This window comes from Protopterus annectens, chromosome 2.part1 (assembly GCF_019279795.1).
Source record: "Protopterus annectens isolate FY-2018-M chromosome 2.part1, PAN1.0, whole genome shotgun sequence".
NCBI classification, from domain to species: Eukaryota; Metazoa; Chordata; order Ceratodontiformes; family Protopteridae; genus Protopterus; species Protopterus annectens.
Genome location: NC_056729.1, coordinates 1,421,642,893 through 1,421,661,459, shown reverse-complemented (window position 1 = coordinate 1,421,661,459; position 18,567 = coordinate 1,421,642,893). Strand labels below are relative to the sequence as shown.

General features: G+C 39.8%; 1 protein-coding gene across 1 annotated transcript in view; it reads right to left on the bottom strand.

Moving 5' to 3' along the window:
- The window catches only part of ZFYVE28 (zinc finger FYVE-type containing 28), a 2,243,904-nt gene that overhangs the window by 2,206,172 nt on the left and 19,165 nt on the right, over window positions 1-18,567 (bottom strand). The gene's annotated exons all lie outside the window — the stretch shown is intronic.

The following is an 18,567-nucleotide window of genomic DNA, read 5'->3' as shown; positions in this document are numbered from 1 at the left end:
CAAATAGTTATTTAAAAACCATGCTTGGTGGGAAAGCAGAACATATGCTTTGCAAACAGTGAAAAGTAGCAACAATTACTTTGCAAACAGTGAAAATAGCAAAAACAGACTTACAACAGTGAATACAGCAACAAATATGATTTAATAGGCGCTGTAAGGCAGACACATGCAGTACAAATCATTGCAGTTTACTTTACAGTATTAAAATACAAAATTAAATAAGCAGAACACAATAAAAAGTACAGTAAAATAGTATATTCAAGCAAAAACAGGCAACTTACATTTTTTTTAGCAAACTCGGAAGCCTCTAGTTGTCTGTTATCTCAACTCAGAGATATGGCTGGTAGCCCATCTCAGTTCAGCTCAGTTCAAACAAAAAGAATGCCTCAACCATCAACCTGATAACATACATCTAAGTAACAGCATTACAGAGTTTAAGCAGACCCACACCTCAACCTCTTCAACCTAAGCCTAGCAACTGACTGTCCCATGGGAATGGTGAAGAGCTATTGCCATGCCACTCCAAAAGAGAAGCCCAGCACTGACCCCAGGAATTAGAAACCTATCAGCTTAGACAGTCTAATGTGCAAAGCCAAGAACATCATAATAAATTACTTTATTAACTAGGAAATCAAAAATCTCAGACCATCACCAGCAATTTGGTTTTGTCAAGAGTAGAACCTGTCTATTGAACCTTGTGACCTTCTTTGAGAAGGCTGCTCAGGCCGTGGATTGTGAAGCAGCCTTCCACACAGTATACCTTTACCTTGTCAAGGCATTCAATACCCTACCATAAGCAAATTTAATAAACAAGCTACAGGAGCTCAAAATGGCCATGAGATCAGGTGGATAGCGGACTGCTTATGGACATGACTCTCACAGTAAATTAGGGGGATGCATCCTTGGACAGCATGAAGGAGACCAGTGGATTTCCTCAAGAATCTGAGCTTGGACCTCTGCTATTGGTATCTACTCCCTGGGTCTCCACTTATCAAACAAGGACCAAAGGGTAAAGGTCATAGATGATTGTACACTGGGAGTCATTAAGTCTGCCTTAGAAATACAGGAACTCTAACAGGAGCTTACACTTGTTAACAGCTGGTGTAGTATAATTGTCTCAAACTCAATGCCAGAGGGACTTCCAAAACGTGCACACTGATCATCAGCCAAATTTTAGCTCTGTCATTATGAAAACTGGAACTGAAGAAAAAAATGAAAATGCAAACTATGTAAAATTCAATTATTGGCTAGTCAGTAATCTGTCTGGATGCCAGCAAAGAAGAAATCATAAGAATATGAAAGAAAACAGAAAAGGTGAAAATTTTGACTGGGAATGATCCTGCAGCTGTTTGACAAAGAACATATCACACTTCACCAGTGTTTCATGAGATGGCTTCCAGTTATTTAGAGGAAAAAAAATAAACTAAATGTACTCAAGAGGTGTGCAAAATAAACAAAACATTGAAGGAATACATCTCAAGCAACAAAAGGCTGGAACAATTAGAAACTTTATTTACCTATTCAGATGACATGAGGAAACTTAAAATGGAGTCTGTCCAAGTATGAAGCTTTTCAAGGAGAGCTGTTTCAAAATAATAAAGTACACTAAGAAAACCTATTTTCTGCTGTACCAGAGGAAACTGAAAGGAACAGGCTGTATTCATTTTATGAAAGCACAAATGACAACTTGGACTGGTATTTCACTGCAGGATTTATTAACTGAAAGGGGACATCTAGTGTATGCTCCAAATCTATGAGAAAGCATCCAATACCCAGATTAAGAGCCAAACAGCAGTGTGTACGCGAAGGCAAAAATAAACGTATACCAAATAAGCCAATGAGGTGGATAATTCCCAATACAGTTCAGACAATATGTCATGACATAAATAACACTTTATTTAATTCAAGACCAAAAATGGTCAAACACTTTCATAACCAGATTAATATATATGCAATCATATAAGTAGAAAGGGCTGATCCTGACAAAACTGTGGCAGAAGGGAAAAAGTTGGATAGAGCAGAATGCTTATGGAAAAGTATTATTCACTGTATACCAAACAGAAGAGAAGCAAATTTATCTCAGCAATCAGGGAATGGGAAGAGGCAGGTGTGATAGTAAAGCTGCTGTATCCAGCATCAAATCACATTTATGAAATATGGCTTTGTAAGAAATGTGAAGTATAGTGAACTCTGCGAGTACGGCAGCTGTAAGGTCCCAAATGAAACAGTACACAACCAAGGACCAGCATACAAGGCACCCGATAGTAATATGAAATACTTTTAGTATTAGGTTCTTTGAAACAAAACAGACCGGTTTTGGCTAATACAATAAAGCCTTCTTCAGTGTAAAGATTTCATACAAAAAAAGAACCTTTTATAAAATGATGCATAGGTCATATGATTAATTACTAATGTTCATTGAGACCTGGCTTAAAGAGCCCACCAAGTTTAATAATCCATTTTCTCTCCATGGAATTCAATAAATCATGCCAACCTAATTTATTATTTCTAGGTCTCATGATTTTATCTATAATAATGAAACTAAAACATGCATTATGATGTATTAAAGAGTGCTTATACAGGGCATTAGTCTCTCTCTCTCGTTTTTGATATCGCTGAAATGCTCAGATATTCTGAGCTTCAATGGTCTTGAAGTCTGACCAATATAAAATGCAGGGCAATTGCACTTGGCCAAATAGATTACCCAATCGGAGGAACAGTTAGCAAAGAATTTTATGTTATACACTTCAGGGGTATTTTGGCTAGTAAAACTCTTGGTTTTGAGTAGCTTGGCACAATAAGTGCAATGTCCACAAGGAAAACATCCGAGTAGAGGTTCACCTGATAATGTAGTTTGAATGATATTTGTAGCTTTAGCTTCAGAATGTTTAAAGTGATTAAAAAAAAGCAGATACATTTTTTCCTTTACGGAAAGAAAATGAACATCTATCACCAAGGATTTCATGAAGTTTTGGTTCACAAGTTAATATGTTCCAATTTTGTTGAACCACACTGATTAGTGAATTGGTGTTGCGTCCGTATGTGGTAATGAATCTGGGTGGTTCCGAATTTGTTTTATTCTTGGTTCTGTAAGTAAGGAGATCCTCTCGTTTCATACTAATCGACAATATGTTTAGTATGTAATACTGCCCAATTCTGTAGCCACGGTCATGAAATCTAAGTACTAAATCATCCCTGAAATGTGTGTATGTGTGTTGATCAGAACAAATGTGTTTAATATGCCCGAACTGAGATTTGGGAATGTTTTTGCAAATATGGGGAGGATGAAAGCTGGTGACATGGAGTAGTGAATTATTTTCAGGGAATTTGATGAATTTCTGTAATCAGCGTATGATCGGATGTTCGGCAAACCAGGACATCCAAAAAAATCATTTTGTTTTTATCATAGCTTACAGAAAATTCAATTCCCCATTTATTTTCATTCAAATAAGTGGTGAATTCCAAAAGATATTCACTATCAGCCCTCCATACCAACCAGCAATCATCCAAGTATCTACGCCAGATGTCCATTTCTTCTATACAAATATTATGTGAATTGTCATAAATGACCTGTTCTTTGAAGTAAGCCATGAACAAATCTGCGTATATGGGGGCAAAGGATGCCCCCATTGCTGTCCCCTTAGTTTGCAAAAAAACATTTTCCTTTATAGAATACATTCTTAGTCAATACATGTTCTGTCAAACACAATAAAAGGGTGTTGAAACCCGGTTTATATAATTCAGTCTTGTTAAGCCAATATTCCAAAGCCTCCAAAACAGCCCAGTGTGGTATATTAGTGTATAGTGATTTTACATCCAATGTACAAAGTAACCAATCTGGCTCAAGCTGTGTATCAGAAATAATTTGGAGGAATTCAGTGGTGTCCCTAATCCTTGCTCGGACACATTGTAAAAGTAACGAAGTAAAACTGTTGTTCTTATTGGTATTTTTACATGTATAGGACATTTTCAGGATATAAAACTACATACTATATTGTAAAGCAGTTTCTACAGCATGCAGTCAAGGATATTTTAAATGTGTGTGGGGTGGGGGAGATGTTCACAGACTGCTGCATGTGTAAAAAAAGACGGTTAAAAAAGTACTTCTTTAAAGCTTGTGTTTCTCGTATTAAAACAAAGTATAACAAGAGAACCAAGGCTGGACAGAAGCAAGTTTAAGACAAAGTTGATGTAATTCTATAATCTTTGGCTGCTGGGGTAGGGTGGAATGTAAAAAAGTGTACAGATTACATTAAATGTAAAATTAAGCTAATTTCCCTTGTTTTTTTTTTTTTTTTTTTTTTTTATTATAAGGGAGGAAGTCTGGATTAATATCTTTGTTTTGAGATATAAACACTTTACTTCCTGTAAGAAAATAGGCTTAAAAAAGAACGTCAAAATGATGAAAGTCATGAAAAATGCTAAGCATCTCATGTCTGCAAAGATCTTAGTTTTTTTCCCCGCCCACTACCAAACCTTCTCGGTGACAGGCAAGAAGTCTGCAGCCAAAGGCGGTTAGCCAGGGGAACTCAATGCATTCTGCTCCAAATGAGATTTCCAAAGATTCCTTCATGCATCTGCAAAGTTACCCATTTTTTTTCTTATTGCAAAGTAGTTTTACATAGAGATGAGCCATCTATAGGTGCAATTTATCTTTTTTTATTTTTGTTAAAAAAAGAGTCTTTATTGAAATATCACTTATGACCAACTTACATTTATATAAAAGTAAATGAACCATATTAACAAGTTCACATTTACAAGCATTGTGAATCATATTTTTCTACACATCATAATCAAACATTACAAATTACTCAATTCCAAGCTTCTCTTAAACCTCATTCTTCCTCTTGTTCCACAGTTTCCATTTTGATCTGTGCAATTTGCTCCTACCCTTTCTAAAGATCCCACTTCCTGTTCTTTTATCTGTTACAATATATTAAAGTACTGTTGGCAAGATTTCAATTTTCTAGGATTTGTATTTTGGCAACCACCAGAATTAAACATAATATTTAGCCAATTCAGACAGATTCTGTAACCCAGTTCAAAACAATTTCCTTAGTTGCACAAATTTGCTCACCCAGTATTCGTAACGGAATACTCTGTAGGGATTTTTAAAGTCTGCCAACTAATTACAATCTGAAAACATACACTTCCAGGTACCTTTTTCTTCCTCACCACACCTGTGAAGTTTGCCAGCTACTTAGGCAACCATATTTTGGAATCTGCTTGGGGTATAAAAGTACCTATGCAAACATTACCAAGCAAAAATCGTAAATCTTCTAGACTATGTTGCTTACTTGGAAACCATAAATGGTTATCCCATTGTTTCTTTGTGAATTGCTATCTAATTTATCTTGCAAATTTGTTTTGAACTTGTCTGATTTATTCCCATATTTATTGTGCAATATTTTATTTGCCCTACAATTTATCTTTTTTTTTTTTTTTTAAACAGCAGTGTCTATTTTAGAGTCAACTAAAAACTCAACCAGTGGAGGTCCTTCACTTAGGATTCCCTTATCACTTTCTCTTTGCCTATACTCCGATATCAATTCCAGGTAGGGAGGGCAGTCTCTAGCCGGCAGTATTTAGGCAGCAGTCCAAATGTCTTCTTGACTTTTTCCCATTCATTTATCTTTCCTTCTCTAATCATCTGTTCCCAATACCTTGGTTCCTTTGCCAACTTCCTCCAATAAATTCCACCTTCCTCTAGCCTATTCTCTGTATCCCTAATGGCAGTTATCCTTACCAGCAGAATCTCCTTTCTCCATTCCCATATTGGCTTAGTTCTTGGTATACTTTCTGCTACTTTAGGAATATAATATTCTGCACAACCGTTATTCTCCTTAAGGATCTGTATCCAATATCCCATGCCCTCCTTGTTTCTTTAATCCCCCTATCATCCTCTGACACTTTTGAATTGCTTTAGTTATGTATAACAGCTCTAAAATCTCCCTTCAAAATTAGATAATCCTAAACCACCTTGTTCTATTGGAAAGATCAACTTATCCCACTTGACTCTTTGCCCTCTTCCCTTCCCAGATAAAAATCATTCAACTCTATTAAAATTATCCACAACTTCTCCTCTGGTTTACCTGTGTATAAAACTAAAGGGACAAACAACATTTTACTGCTTGTACTTTGCTATCCATATCCATTGGCAAGAGCTTCCCATTTCTCAGTTTTTGTATTATCTTTTGTTTAGTCTCTTCTTATATATCATTAAATGCCTTAACAGAATGCTTTTTAACCCATACTCCTACAGACTTATTTTATCACGTCCTTATAAATATGGGAAACAATTTGAGTGTGTGTGTGTATATATACACACACATGTACACAGTTTACAGCTACAGCCTTTGTTTTATATCCTATAAAGACTTTGAACTTTCTCAGAAAGTTTCACAACACTGAGAAGTCCTTTTCTGGTTTTATCAGGTACGAAGTAATATAATCTGCAAATAAAGCCAACTTTTCTTGATTACCATACCAATTATATCCTTGAGTTGGAGTTCCTTATTTTCTTTCTCAATGGTTCTAAATATAGTGCAAATAACAATGGCAAAAGAGGACACCCCTGCCTGTTTCCTCTGTTCAGACAAACACTCCCACTGAGTTTTGCCTCTGATGCCACATATGTTCTCTTAAATTAACCTTATTACGGTATCGGGGAATGCGAATGCTTCCACTGCCCTACTAAATTCCAGCTTACTCTTTCAAATGCACTCCCTGCAACAGTGATATTTTCTTACATTCTGCTCCTCTCTGAATCATCATTGCTCTGCTAATGTTGTCAAATGTTTGCCTTCCTTCCAAAAAAACACTATCCACATCTATCAATTTTGGCAATACCTTTGCAATTCTTTTAGACATCACAGACAAACACTTTATAATCATGGTGTAAAACTGAAATGAGCATATATGAAACTGGACCTGATGGGTTTTTATTTTCTATAGGTATTACAGCCACTACAGCTTTTTTCCAGGATGCTGATGCTTGCAAACAATATTGACATTTCTGAGCATCGTTTCCTAAAGGAAATGCAACATTTAAAATGTTGCAACAGCAAGCAGTTAACAATTTCAGGCTTTATTTCTCACTGGAATAGCCTTAATACTTTAATGCCAAGTGCATACTTTATTTTATTTAAAAGATAATTACTGCACTTTTTTCTATGGCTAAAAGTTAATGTTTTCTGAAAACATACAAAATGTTTTCCACATCTGGGAGGGAAATAGAAATAAGAAAATAACACAAACTAGTGCAGAGAGAGCACAGGCTCTTACACACACTTTAGCATGGATAACCTTAATTTTAGATTACGTTATACTTGGGGGTGCCGCTGTCAATCTGCAGCAACTGCTCCAACTTGGAAGATCAAACTTCACTTGTTGAAACTGAACATAAAAAGTTTTGTGAGTTTGTTCAAAATTAATAGGGACTGGAGTGGTTGAGAAAATTTGTTTAGTTTTTTTTTCTTTTGAAAGTTTTCATTAAAGCACAAAGTCTTGAAAAATGTGACAGGTTCAAATGGAGATGAAAATATACAACTGAATAAAAGATCCACCTGCCAAACATTAGTGTGTAGGTTTAAGATAAGTTTGAAATATGCATTCATAGGTTCACAGGCTCATAGGTATGTACTAGGCTATTGGCCATGGAGCCTTTACAAGCTTAGCCCATAGGATTACCGTGGCATTGTGCCACCCAACCTTAGTTCCCAGTGCCTCTGTCGAGTAGAGCCACTGGAATGATCCCCAGGGTGAGTTTTCTATTTCCCATCCACTCAAGATTTCTCTTGAAGAGGGCCAGCGAGGTGCTCTGTTTAACATGTATGGGAAGTCTATTCCATAGCGTGGGCAGTCTGGGTTATGAACCTGTCCCTCCAGCACGTTCTGTTGATTGTGGCAATGAGGTTGAGGTCTCTGAAGCATGGGGCGCAGAGGGATTGGGATTTCTTTAGATGTAGCATTTCTAACAGAGCTGGGTCAGACATGGCTTTGTAAGTCAAGCAGAGATCGCCTCTAAGTAGGCAATACGAGACAGAGAATAGTTGGGAGTTTGAGTCTGTCGATATAGGACAAGTGTTTAAGGCCTAGGATCCTCTTTGTGAGGTACTTCTGCAGCCTCTCCAGTTGTTGCAGGTGTCTAGCGAGGTAAATGGCAAATGGGGCATTGTACTCGACTGGCCTAATGAGGGAAGAGTAGTGGGAGACAATGGCCTCTTTATTCGTGGATGCAAAACCCTTAGTAATGAGATGTGCCACATAGAAGAACTTTCTATAATACCTTCTGCGTGCAGTGGACTACCATTGATGTGATAATTCATGGGAACCAGGTTTATCCCAAAGGGGATGACAACACATTTTTTGGCACTGAGCTTATGGCCATGGTTCTGACACCAGTCGGTCTCAGTGAGGCCTTTCTGAAGGATATCAACATCACTTGGGGAGTTAATAGCAGCTTCCAACTTGCAATAGTCTGTGAACTGTGTCAGCCAGAGTCCCCTTCATGTTGGCCTGGACTTCAGAGAAGTAGATACCAAACAGGAGAGGATCCAGGACCGAACCATGTGGGACTCCACTTGTGACTGGTCGGCAGTCTAACTTGGAGTCAGCTACGTTCTATCTGGGAGCCAGTTTGCAACCCACCTAGTGGTATAGGGGTTGACGCCTAGCTTAATGAGTTTTTCTATGCTTCCTGAGTGTGGAATGGTATCAAAGGCATTGGCCAGATCAAGGTAGGCTGTATGAACTACCTTACCTTCATCCACACCTCGGGTGACTGACTCGAAGTCGACCAAGTTGAGCAGGCATGAACTACCCTTCCCAAAACCAAACTGTGTGGGATCCAGAGTTTGGAGGTTCACTATATCCTTGTTTATTAGGTTCATGATGAATCATTCCATAGCTTTGCATATCAGACTCGTCAGGCTAATGGGGGGATAGTTCCCAGGGTCTGTAGTCACTCCTCCTTTGTGGAGAGGGGATGACTGTAGCAGTGCGCCATTCGGTAGGGACAAAGCCTGACGTGAGGCTGTGACTGATCAGGGCACACAGTTGAGGTGCCAGTTCACTCTGTAGTTCATGTAGATCACAGCCAGGGATATTTTCAGGTCCTACAGAAGCTGTATTCTTGGCCTTGGACAGTGCTGTTTTAACCTGTGCAGCAGTAATATTGGGTGCCTGGAAATTTACTGGTATTGTGATTGGTTCTTTGGGGGGGGGGGGGGGGGAGTTGGCACTGAATCTGTTGGCCAGTATATTGGCAATATCTGTTGGCTCGGTATAGGAGGTACCATTGTGCAGTAGCTAAAAGCAAATGTGGGTATTGCCGTGGAGATTCTTTACATAACTATAGAAGGCCTTTGTGGTTGTCTTTACTATTTGTGGCAATTCTGTTTTCATAGCTAACGTTAGAGGATTTGATGAGGGATCTCAACTTTTTGTTGAGGTTGATGAGTTTTTCCAGTCTTAGGACTTCACCCTATTCAGCAGTTTCCTCCTTCTATTGTAGTTTGTTTATGGCAGCGGACCACCAGACTGGCTTCCTTTTTTTTTGACAGACAGCATCTTGGTTTTATTGGGTATGGCGAGAGCCATACATTAGTGTAAGTGTTCGTAAAGTCCACTGGGGTATGATTTGACAGTCATGCAACTATTATCCATTTGCATGTGTGCCGTGAAGTTAGCCACCTCTGTTTTTAAGAGCCCAAAGTTAGCTTTGGAGAAGTTTTTCATAGTGGTTACCTTTGTGGGGGTGGGAGAGATGTGGATTTCCAAGGTGATTAGTTTGTGGTCGCATCTAACCAGGAAGGAGTTGACTACTGGTGTACAGCAATGGTCACCCATGTTAGTAATGACAAGGTCAAGGATGTTGCTTCCTCTAGTGGGGGTAAGAATGAGCTGGCCCAGAGCACTGAAATTAATGAATTCCAGGAAACGTTGGGCAAGTGTATTGGTACATGAATAGTTTTCCCAGTTAAATGAGGGGTAGTTGATAGGGGTGGCAAGAGCCTTGGCCAGTACCCAGAAGCCCAGGGGTGACAGATGCAGGTCATCTCTGGCAAACCATCACAGTTTGTCAATCATGTCATTCTAGGCGAATAGATACTGGATCCCCTTAGAATGACACCAGAAACTTAGCCAATTGTTGAAATCAATCATTTTCTGCTTGTACTGTGGTATCATTCTGGGCGATGGTAGGATGCTGCTCAGGGCTAGGGTCATACCCGCCTGGGCTCATAATCTGAGAGCTCCTCCATGTCTCTTTTAATGTAGCCCAGGGAGGTACGTCTCAGGTCATTCACATCCACATGTACAATAACAGTGTCATATTTGTACCTGTTGTTGAGGGACCCGAGTCAGTGCATTATGTGGAGGATCCTGGCACCTGGCAGGCAGCTGACTGTTACTTTCTCCTTATTCAAAGGAGTGGGACATCAGTGTGCCTCACTATCAAGTCACTGTTGGCTAGTGTGTTGGGCATGCTGTTTTGCCTTCGGGGCTATGGCCAAGTGGCACACTGCTTAGGAGAGTTGCGTGTCTCGTGATTAGTGTTGTGTTGTGGTGGTAGAGTGGGTTTCTGCCTTGGAGGTCTCTGCTGTTTGGGTAGATTTTTGTTGAGAGCCTCAGCAAAGGTGGGTGTGTCATTTGTGTTTTTATGTGAAGGCACTAATGGTGTGTGTTCTGTAGGGCTGAGTGTTCCATGTGGTGTGGTGCAAGTGTTGACGTTCTCTTCTTGACCAGCTATTCCAGTCTTGGCTGGAGACTGCATGGCTTCCAATTTGGATATACAAGTGCATCTCTCGCAAGTTTGTGTGTTAGAAGGTAAGAGGAGAGGGTTGTCTGTGCACATGAGGCAGTTGCTACATTGCTTCAGGATGCCCAAGTGCACCAGGTTAATTAGGAGAAAGCACAGGGAACTGACCTTTAGACATGCTGGAGAGGTGGGTATTAAATAGTACTGGAGCAGTTTCCTTGTAGAACGTTTAGTGCTGGTAGCACTTGTGTGCTACAATAATTGCTACAAGATGTCTGGTAAAGTGCTAGACTAATAAGCTAGCAAATGTGCAGGAGAGGAGAAAACTAGCAGATCTAAGGGAGAAATTGAAGAACAGACTTTGGCACCACTCAGAAGCTTACAAACAGTCCTGGATACAGCAAATCTATATCTGGACTAGACTAGTTACAGGAAAGACGGGAAAAGCGCAAATGTGAACTTTTAGACCAGAAAGTTGAAAGATGGAAAAAATTGCCCAAATGCCAATAAACTACAAATTCTGGGCCAGAAACCACTCCTCTTGTGGTAGATAGGCTACCTAGTGCTTACCACTCCCACTGATAAGCTAGAAGGCTTCCCTCCAACACAGAAAGGCTTTTGGGGAGGGGGGGGCTCAGAAGCTTACAAACAGCCCTGGATACATCACATCTGTATCTGGACTAGACTAGTTACAGGAAAGGTGGGAAACAAGCGCAAACGCAGGCTTTTAAACCATATGTATAATGAGCAAGAACAATACTGTTTTATCATAATAGCTACTCCATCTATAGCATCTTGGAATTTAAATTGCCTTGCAGGTACAGGGGCGAAAAAAAAGGAAAAGAATACTGAATTCTATTAATAAATGGAAGTTGCAAACAGTAATGCTGCAGGAAACATTTGAAAAGAAAGGTGCGAGTGAATCTGACAAAAAGTTTTTCAGGACAGATGTTTAGCAGAATATCAGTGACAAAGGAAAGGAGTGTACTAATACTTATTTGTTAGAGGGGCACCAACAGCGACAGAGAAAAAAAAAAAGACAATAGCCCATTTACCTGGCAGGTGAGGAGGATTACGCTGGTAGGCATCGATATTCCACCAAAAATTGCTATAATGGAGCTCAAGAAAATTTTGGGAGAAATAATTAGGTTTCAGCAAACAATATTACTTACAGTTGGGGACTGAAACTTAACTTGCAATAGTGAGGATATATCAGGGGGACCCTATAAGGGAAAATATAACAAACAAAAAGGATAGATTTCTTAAGACATTTATACAAATTCCTTATGGAAGAGGTGAATTCAATAGTAGGAACTCCAAATTTACATATTATTCCCAAAGCTACAATAACTGGGCTAGACTACATAGAAATTATATTCCACAGGAACACAGGCATTTAATTGAAAGCTTTGACACATATCCAATTACTATTTCAGATAATGGACTGATAAAAATGCAGGTTAATGAAGTAAAAATGAGACACTGGTGCCTTCTCACCTACCTGTTAATGAGAAATTTAAAGAATGGATAGTGGAAATTTAAGAGTTGCTGATGAAGCCATATTTTTTTTTCAGAAGGGATAGCAAGTGAGCACAATAAAACTGAAAATGGAGTTAGAATAACTCCCAATACTTCTTCACTTCTCTGATTTAACCCAATTTTAGTGGGACAAATAAAAGTATTGCAGAATAAGGTGAATCCTTCACAGGAGGAGAAGAGGAGCAACTAGAGAGTGCTAGAGAGAAAAATAAGTGAGTATGTGAATGAGTTTAGAAAGATTATGATACAATGACAAAATGCAAGTCGCAGCAAAACTTTATCATTATATCATACTCATTTAGCCCCATTTAAAATAAGGTACCCTTATTTTTTTTTTTTTTTACAGATAGGTCTGAAGAAATCTCATGGTGAAAGCGCATTTATTGTTCATTTTTCATTTATATAGTTTTATATTGTGTCAACCAGAATTTATATTATGATGTTTGTATAAACACAAGAATTTCTTAGGTTCACAGCTTAAGATTTGTCAGTGGGTCTCTATTTTTATCGTTTTTGGCACCATTTTGATATCTATTAGTTCACTGACAGGACCACTATTTTTTTCATACTTTCTCTGGGCATTTTTTGATGGGTTACATGTGTTTTTACTCCCTCGACCATACCATTTTATTTGTCTAATTAGCATGTTTTTTTTCCTGCTTATTCTGATTTTAACACTTTCATTTTGGTCGGCCCGGGCTGTATTTCTAAATCTGTCCTATTTATTCTTAATGTTGCTGATTTTACTGGTTACTATTTTAGCATAGCTTTCATTCTTCCCCATCGTTATTTCATATTTAATTTATTGTATACGTTTATTATTTTCTATTTTTATAATGTTGACCATCCACATGTATTTTAGTTTCACCATTCTGACATAAATTACGTTTTCTAGTTGTTCTAATTTTTCAGCCAATAATACTTTATACATCACCAATAATACTTTATACATCTATAAATCACCAATCACATCTTTTACTTCTAGAACCAATTATAGATCACGTTTGGCGACAAGACCCAATCAGCTTCTTTGCCATTTTCCTTTCACGGTTAGCCATGACCGCTCTTTCTCCATCTATTTTTCCCATGACCATTATAAATCAATTTTTTTCTCTATTGGTTTATTTGTTGCAGTGCCATATGAACTATCCAATTACAGGAAAGATTTTATGCATTCACGTTAGTACCTAGACCCCCCCCCTTTTATCAGTTGACTACTTATTTGTTTTGCTTGAACATCCCCCCACCCCTCCTTTTTTCATAGCTTTTAATGGTTTTAGTTCCCGCTCATTTTATTACTTTTATTTATGGTTCGGTCCTTGGCCATTTTTGGATACTGGTCCGATTAGCAGATTTTGATTCCGGTTTATCTTGTTACACCATATTTTTGTCCAATTAGCATATATTAATTCTTCTTATTTTTCTTCTTCTTTTTACATCCCTTCTATGATGGCCGGCATCTGCCATATCTCCTTGGTCGTAGTTATTCATTCTACTCTTTATATAACCGCTTTGACTGTTTCAGGGTTTTCCCTCACTTCCCTATGTTTTATATTGTGCATTTTTGTGGTTTGGATGTTGTTTCTGACCATCCACATTTGTTTCAATGAGCCTGATGGACAAACAACTTCCTTGTTTTCAGCCAACAACAATTAAGGCCTGCCTCTATAGCACCAATCACAGTATATTTTTCTACAGCCAATTAAAGATCTTATCTTGTGATGAGACCCAAATCAGCTGCTCAGTCAATCCCATCTCATTGTTTATTCCTAATAACCAATAGATTTTTAGATATATTACAGATAGATTTTTACACAATTTTCCGTGTGTGTCTATATATTATATACACAGTGGGTTTAGGTGTTGAGTCTACAAAGTTTATTTGAATTAATAAAGCGCTCACCTACCATACTTATTTCCATGATTTTTATTATATTTAAAGTTTTTTTGTGTTTAATGTAAGAAATTTGTACAAGATATAAAGCATGGATTTATCTTGCTGCACACTACTGTGACGTTTCTGTTCTACTGAAGCAATATTTAAGAATTCTGAGTTGTAACTAAGGAAATGATTCTTTTGAGCTGGGACATATGATCTGAATTGCTCTGACATATTAGGGCATTAAGCTGAATTCTGGCTGACATAAAAAAAAAAAAAGAAGAAGAAGAAGACTAGAAAATGAAAATCAGAATCTAAACCAACTGCATTTGTATTCTGAATACTATAAAAAAAAAAAAAAAAAAAAAAAAAGAAGAAGAGGTGAAAGAACTAGGAATAGGATCTTTAGTAAAGGGAAGCACAAATTTTTGGAAACAATACATGCAGAAGAGGAGTGAGGTTTGAGGGGGAGCAGGACCTGAAAGACAATTGCTGTAAAGAAAAATAAACATGTGGAAAAAAGTTAATATTGTTTGTTCGCATTTCTAATAGTGTGTGCCTATGTTTAATCTAATGAAAGTATTTAAAAAAAGCCAGAAAGTGAAACACTACAACATTTGGTAAGTATCCTCCAGTTCCAGCCTATCACAGATAACATGCTACTTCAAAATGAAAAGATTGCGAGACCTAGGTATAAGATTGAGAGACCTAGGTATTTAAGTTGACTACAACAGTTGTTAGGAAACCATTTTACCTTACCTCCCAGATCAAAAGAAATCCTCATCCCATTGTACTGTGCAATGATTTCGACCAGTGAGTGAGCGAGTATAACATCCCCTTTGGGGGTGTATGTTAATAAGCATATCAACAAGGAGAAGGTCACGGTGAGCAGCCTGTCTGGCGCTAGGATCCGCCACATAACACAAGCACTCAGGTCACTCCAAGGCAAGTACAAATATGACTCAGTCATTGTCCATGCTGGTGTGAATGACCTGAGACGTACCTCCCTGGACTACATGAAAAGAGACAGAGGAGCTCTCTGAGCATGTAGCCCAGGCTGGTATGACCCTGACCTTGAGTAGCATCTTACCCTCACCAAGAATGATGCCACAGTATGAAGACAAGATGATCAATTTCAACAATTGGCTTAAGTATTGGTGTCATTCAAAGGGGATCCAATGCCTATCAGCTTGGGATGATATGCACGACAAGCCACGATGCTTTGCTAGGGACGGCTTGCACCTGTCACCCCTGGGCTTTCGGATATTGGCAAAGGCTCTTGCTACCCCCATAGTGCCATTTTTAGGCAAGGCTCAAAAGACAAACCCACCTCCATAGGTATCACAAGGGATAAGAAACTAAGAGTAATGCTACTCAACGCTAGAAGTCTAAACCTCAAGATGCACGCACTTGAAACTCTCCTTAGCATGGAGAACATCGATATCTGTGCAGTAACAGAAACCTGGTTCAGGGGTCCCCGAGAGCACCCCAGCACTACCAGGTTATACCTCATACCATGCTTTTCGGCCCCAAAACTTGGACCGAACCACAAAAGGAAGGGGAGTATCGATATTCATCAAAGATACCCACACCTCCAGGTTGGTGGCAAAGCACGAAGCATCAGAGACTATCCATGTGCAACTAACAGTGGGTAAAACTGCCTTCCAGTTTATAGCCTGCTACAGACCACCCTCCCAAACCCAGGAACCCCACTCGGCCTTCCTGAGAACACTGGAAAATATGAAGGTCTCTCCGAACACCATTATATTGGGCGACTTCAACTACCCAAACATAGATTGGAAGCATTACTCTAGCTCCAACACCCTTGCCCAAAGGTTCCTAGAATTCATAAACTCAAATGCTATGGAACAACTTGTTACCACTCCCACAAGAGGGGAAAACATACTGGACCTGATCATCACCAACATGGGGACTCTATGCTCCAGACCAGAAGTGTATCCCTCACTGGTAAGATCAGACCATAAACTGATCTCACTGGATATTCACATCCTGACCCCACCCCTGCCCAGAAAACCACAGTGAAAAACTTCTCTAAAGCAAATTTCACACTCCTCAAAACCGAGGTGGAATCCTTCAAAGCCCCCGGGCCTGTGGAAAATACGGCCCAGACCGCAGAATCCTTTATAAATGCATTCTATGAACACCTTCAGGACTGCATGGATCATGCAATCCCAAATAAAACCAAGACCCAATCCTCCAAAGGCAGACGACCTGTCTGGTGGACCCCAGCCATAAACAAACTATACAATAGAAGGAGGAAGCTACTACATGATAGAGCAAAATCCCAAAAAGGGAAGGCATCTCTGATCAGTATTAGCAAAAAAACTAAGGGCACTCATAAAATCGTCAAAGGCCAGCTTTGAGAGAAAAATTGCACAGGACACTAAGGATAATCACAAGGCTTTCTTTAGTTATGTTAGGAACCTGGGTGGGAATTCCCAGATATGCTCAGAATTAGTCCAAAATGACAGAAAATACACTGATCCCACAGACATTGCCAACATCCTAGCTGACAGGTTCAGCGCAAACTTCTCCCCCCCCACCAAAAGGGCAAATATCTATCCCAGCAGAGTGCTGCCCCCCTGACATCTCAGATGCTCAGGTGGGGGCCGCCCTCTCCAAAGCAAAAAACACAGCATCAATGGGACCAGACGGTGTCCCAGGCTGCGTCCTACATGAACTCCAACAAGAGCTAAACCCAAACATAACACTACTGTTCAATCTCAGCCTTACTACAGGATATGTACCCAAAGAGTGGCGTACAGCAACAGTGGTCCCTCTCCACAAAGGTGGTGCTTCAACGGACCCTGGAAACTATCGCCCCATAAGCCTGACTAGCTTGGTCTGCAAAGCTATGGAAAGGATCATCATGGACCTCATAAATAAAGATATTGGGGACCTACAGACACTGGATCCTACCCAGTTTGGCTTTGTTAAGGGCAGATCCTGCCTCTTAAACCTGGTTGACTTCTTTGAAACAGTCACCAAGGCCATTGACGAAGGGAAGGTGGTCCACACAGCCTATCTGGACCTCGCAGAAGCCTTCGATACAATACCCCACTCGGGCATTATAGATAAGCTCACCAGCTTAAATATAAACCCCTATGTCACTAGATGGGTTGCAAACTGGCTCAAGGACAGAACCCACATGGTTAGAATTGCTGGAGCCATGTCAGACTCCAAACCAGTTACAAGTGGCGCCCCACAAGGCTCAGTCCTGGGACCTCTCTTGTTTGGTATATATTTCTCGGAGGTACAGGCCAACACGGAAGGACTGTGGCTGACCAAGTTCGCAGATGACTGCAAACTGGGCGCCATAATCTACTCTCCAGCCGACACAAGCATCCTCCAAAAGGGCCTCGCAGAAACAGACAACTGGTGCCAGAGCCATGGCCTCAAGCTAAACGCCAAAAAGTGTATAGTCATCCCCTTTGGCAAAAACAAAGTGCCCACAAATTACCACATAGGTGGTAATCCATTAAGTACAGAAGAAGTAATTAGGGACCTGGGGACCCAAGTTGATAGCAATCTCTCATTTGACAACCACGTGGCCAAAGTGGTTAGAAAAACATTTTATATAGCCCACCTAATCATGAAGGGATTCACATCTAGATTAGGGGAGGTCATCGTGCCTCTTTACTCATCCCTCATCAGGCCCATAATTGAGAACAATGCCCCTTTTGGGATGTACCTTACCAAACACCTGCAGCAAATGGAAAGACCCCAAAAGTACCTCACCAAGAGGATCAAAGGGCTCAAACAGATGCCATATGCTGCCCGGTTAAAGAAACTCCAGCTCTACTCAGTGGCATACCGCCTGCTCAGAGGTGACCTGTGCTTGATGTATAAGGCCATGTCCAACCCGGAATTAAGAGACATGCTGCACATCAAAAAATCCAAATCCCATCGAGCTACACGCTCGAGAGACTTGAACCTCAGCACTGAAATAAATAGGACATGCTGGAGGGACAGATTCATAACCCAAAGGCTCCCTTCACTCTGGAATAAAATCCCAGTCCAGGTTAGGCAGAGTCCCTCATTGACTCTTTTCAAGAGGAATCTTGATGAGTGGATGGGAGATCGTAGGTTTACCCCGGGTATCACTTCTGTGTCACTGTTAGACAGAGGCACAGTATACTAACCTCGAAAAAGGGCATAGCAAAATTAATTTAAAATGGGTGGCGAAAGCCAAACATACTCTGGCTAGGCTTATAAATGCCCTAGGGCAGATAGCCTAGTATGAACCTATGAACCTATAAGCAAATGGAAAGACCCCAGAAATTTGTAATTAAAAAGATCATGGGGTTAAAAGATGTGAACTGCAGTGAAAGACTGGAGGCTTTATCCCTATGTGAAGATAGGTGAAGCC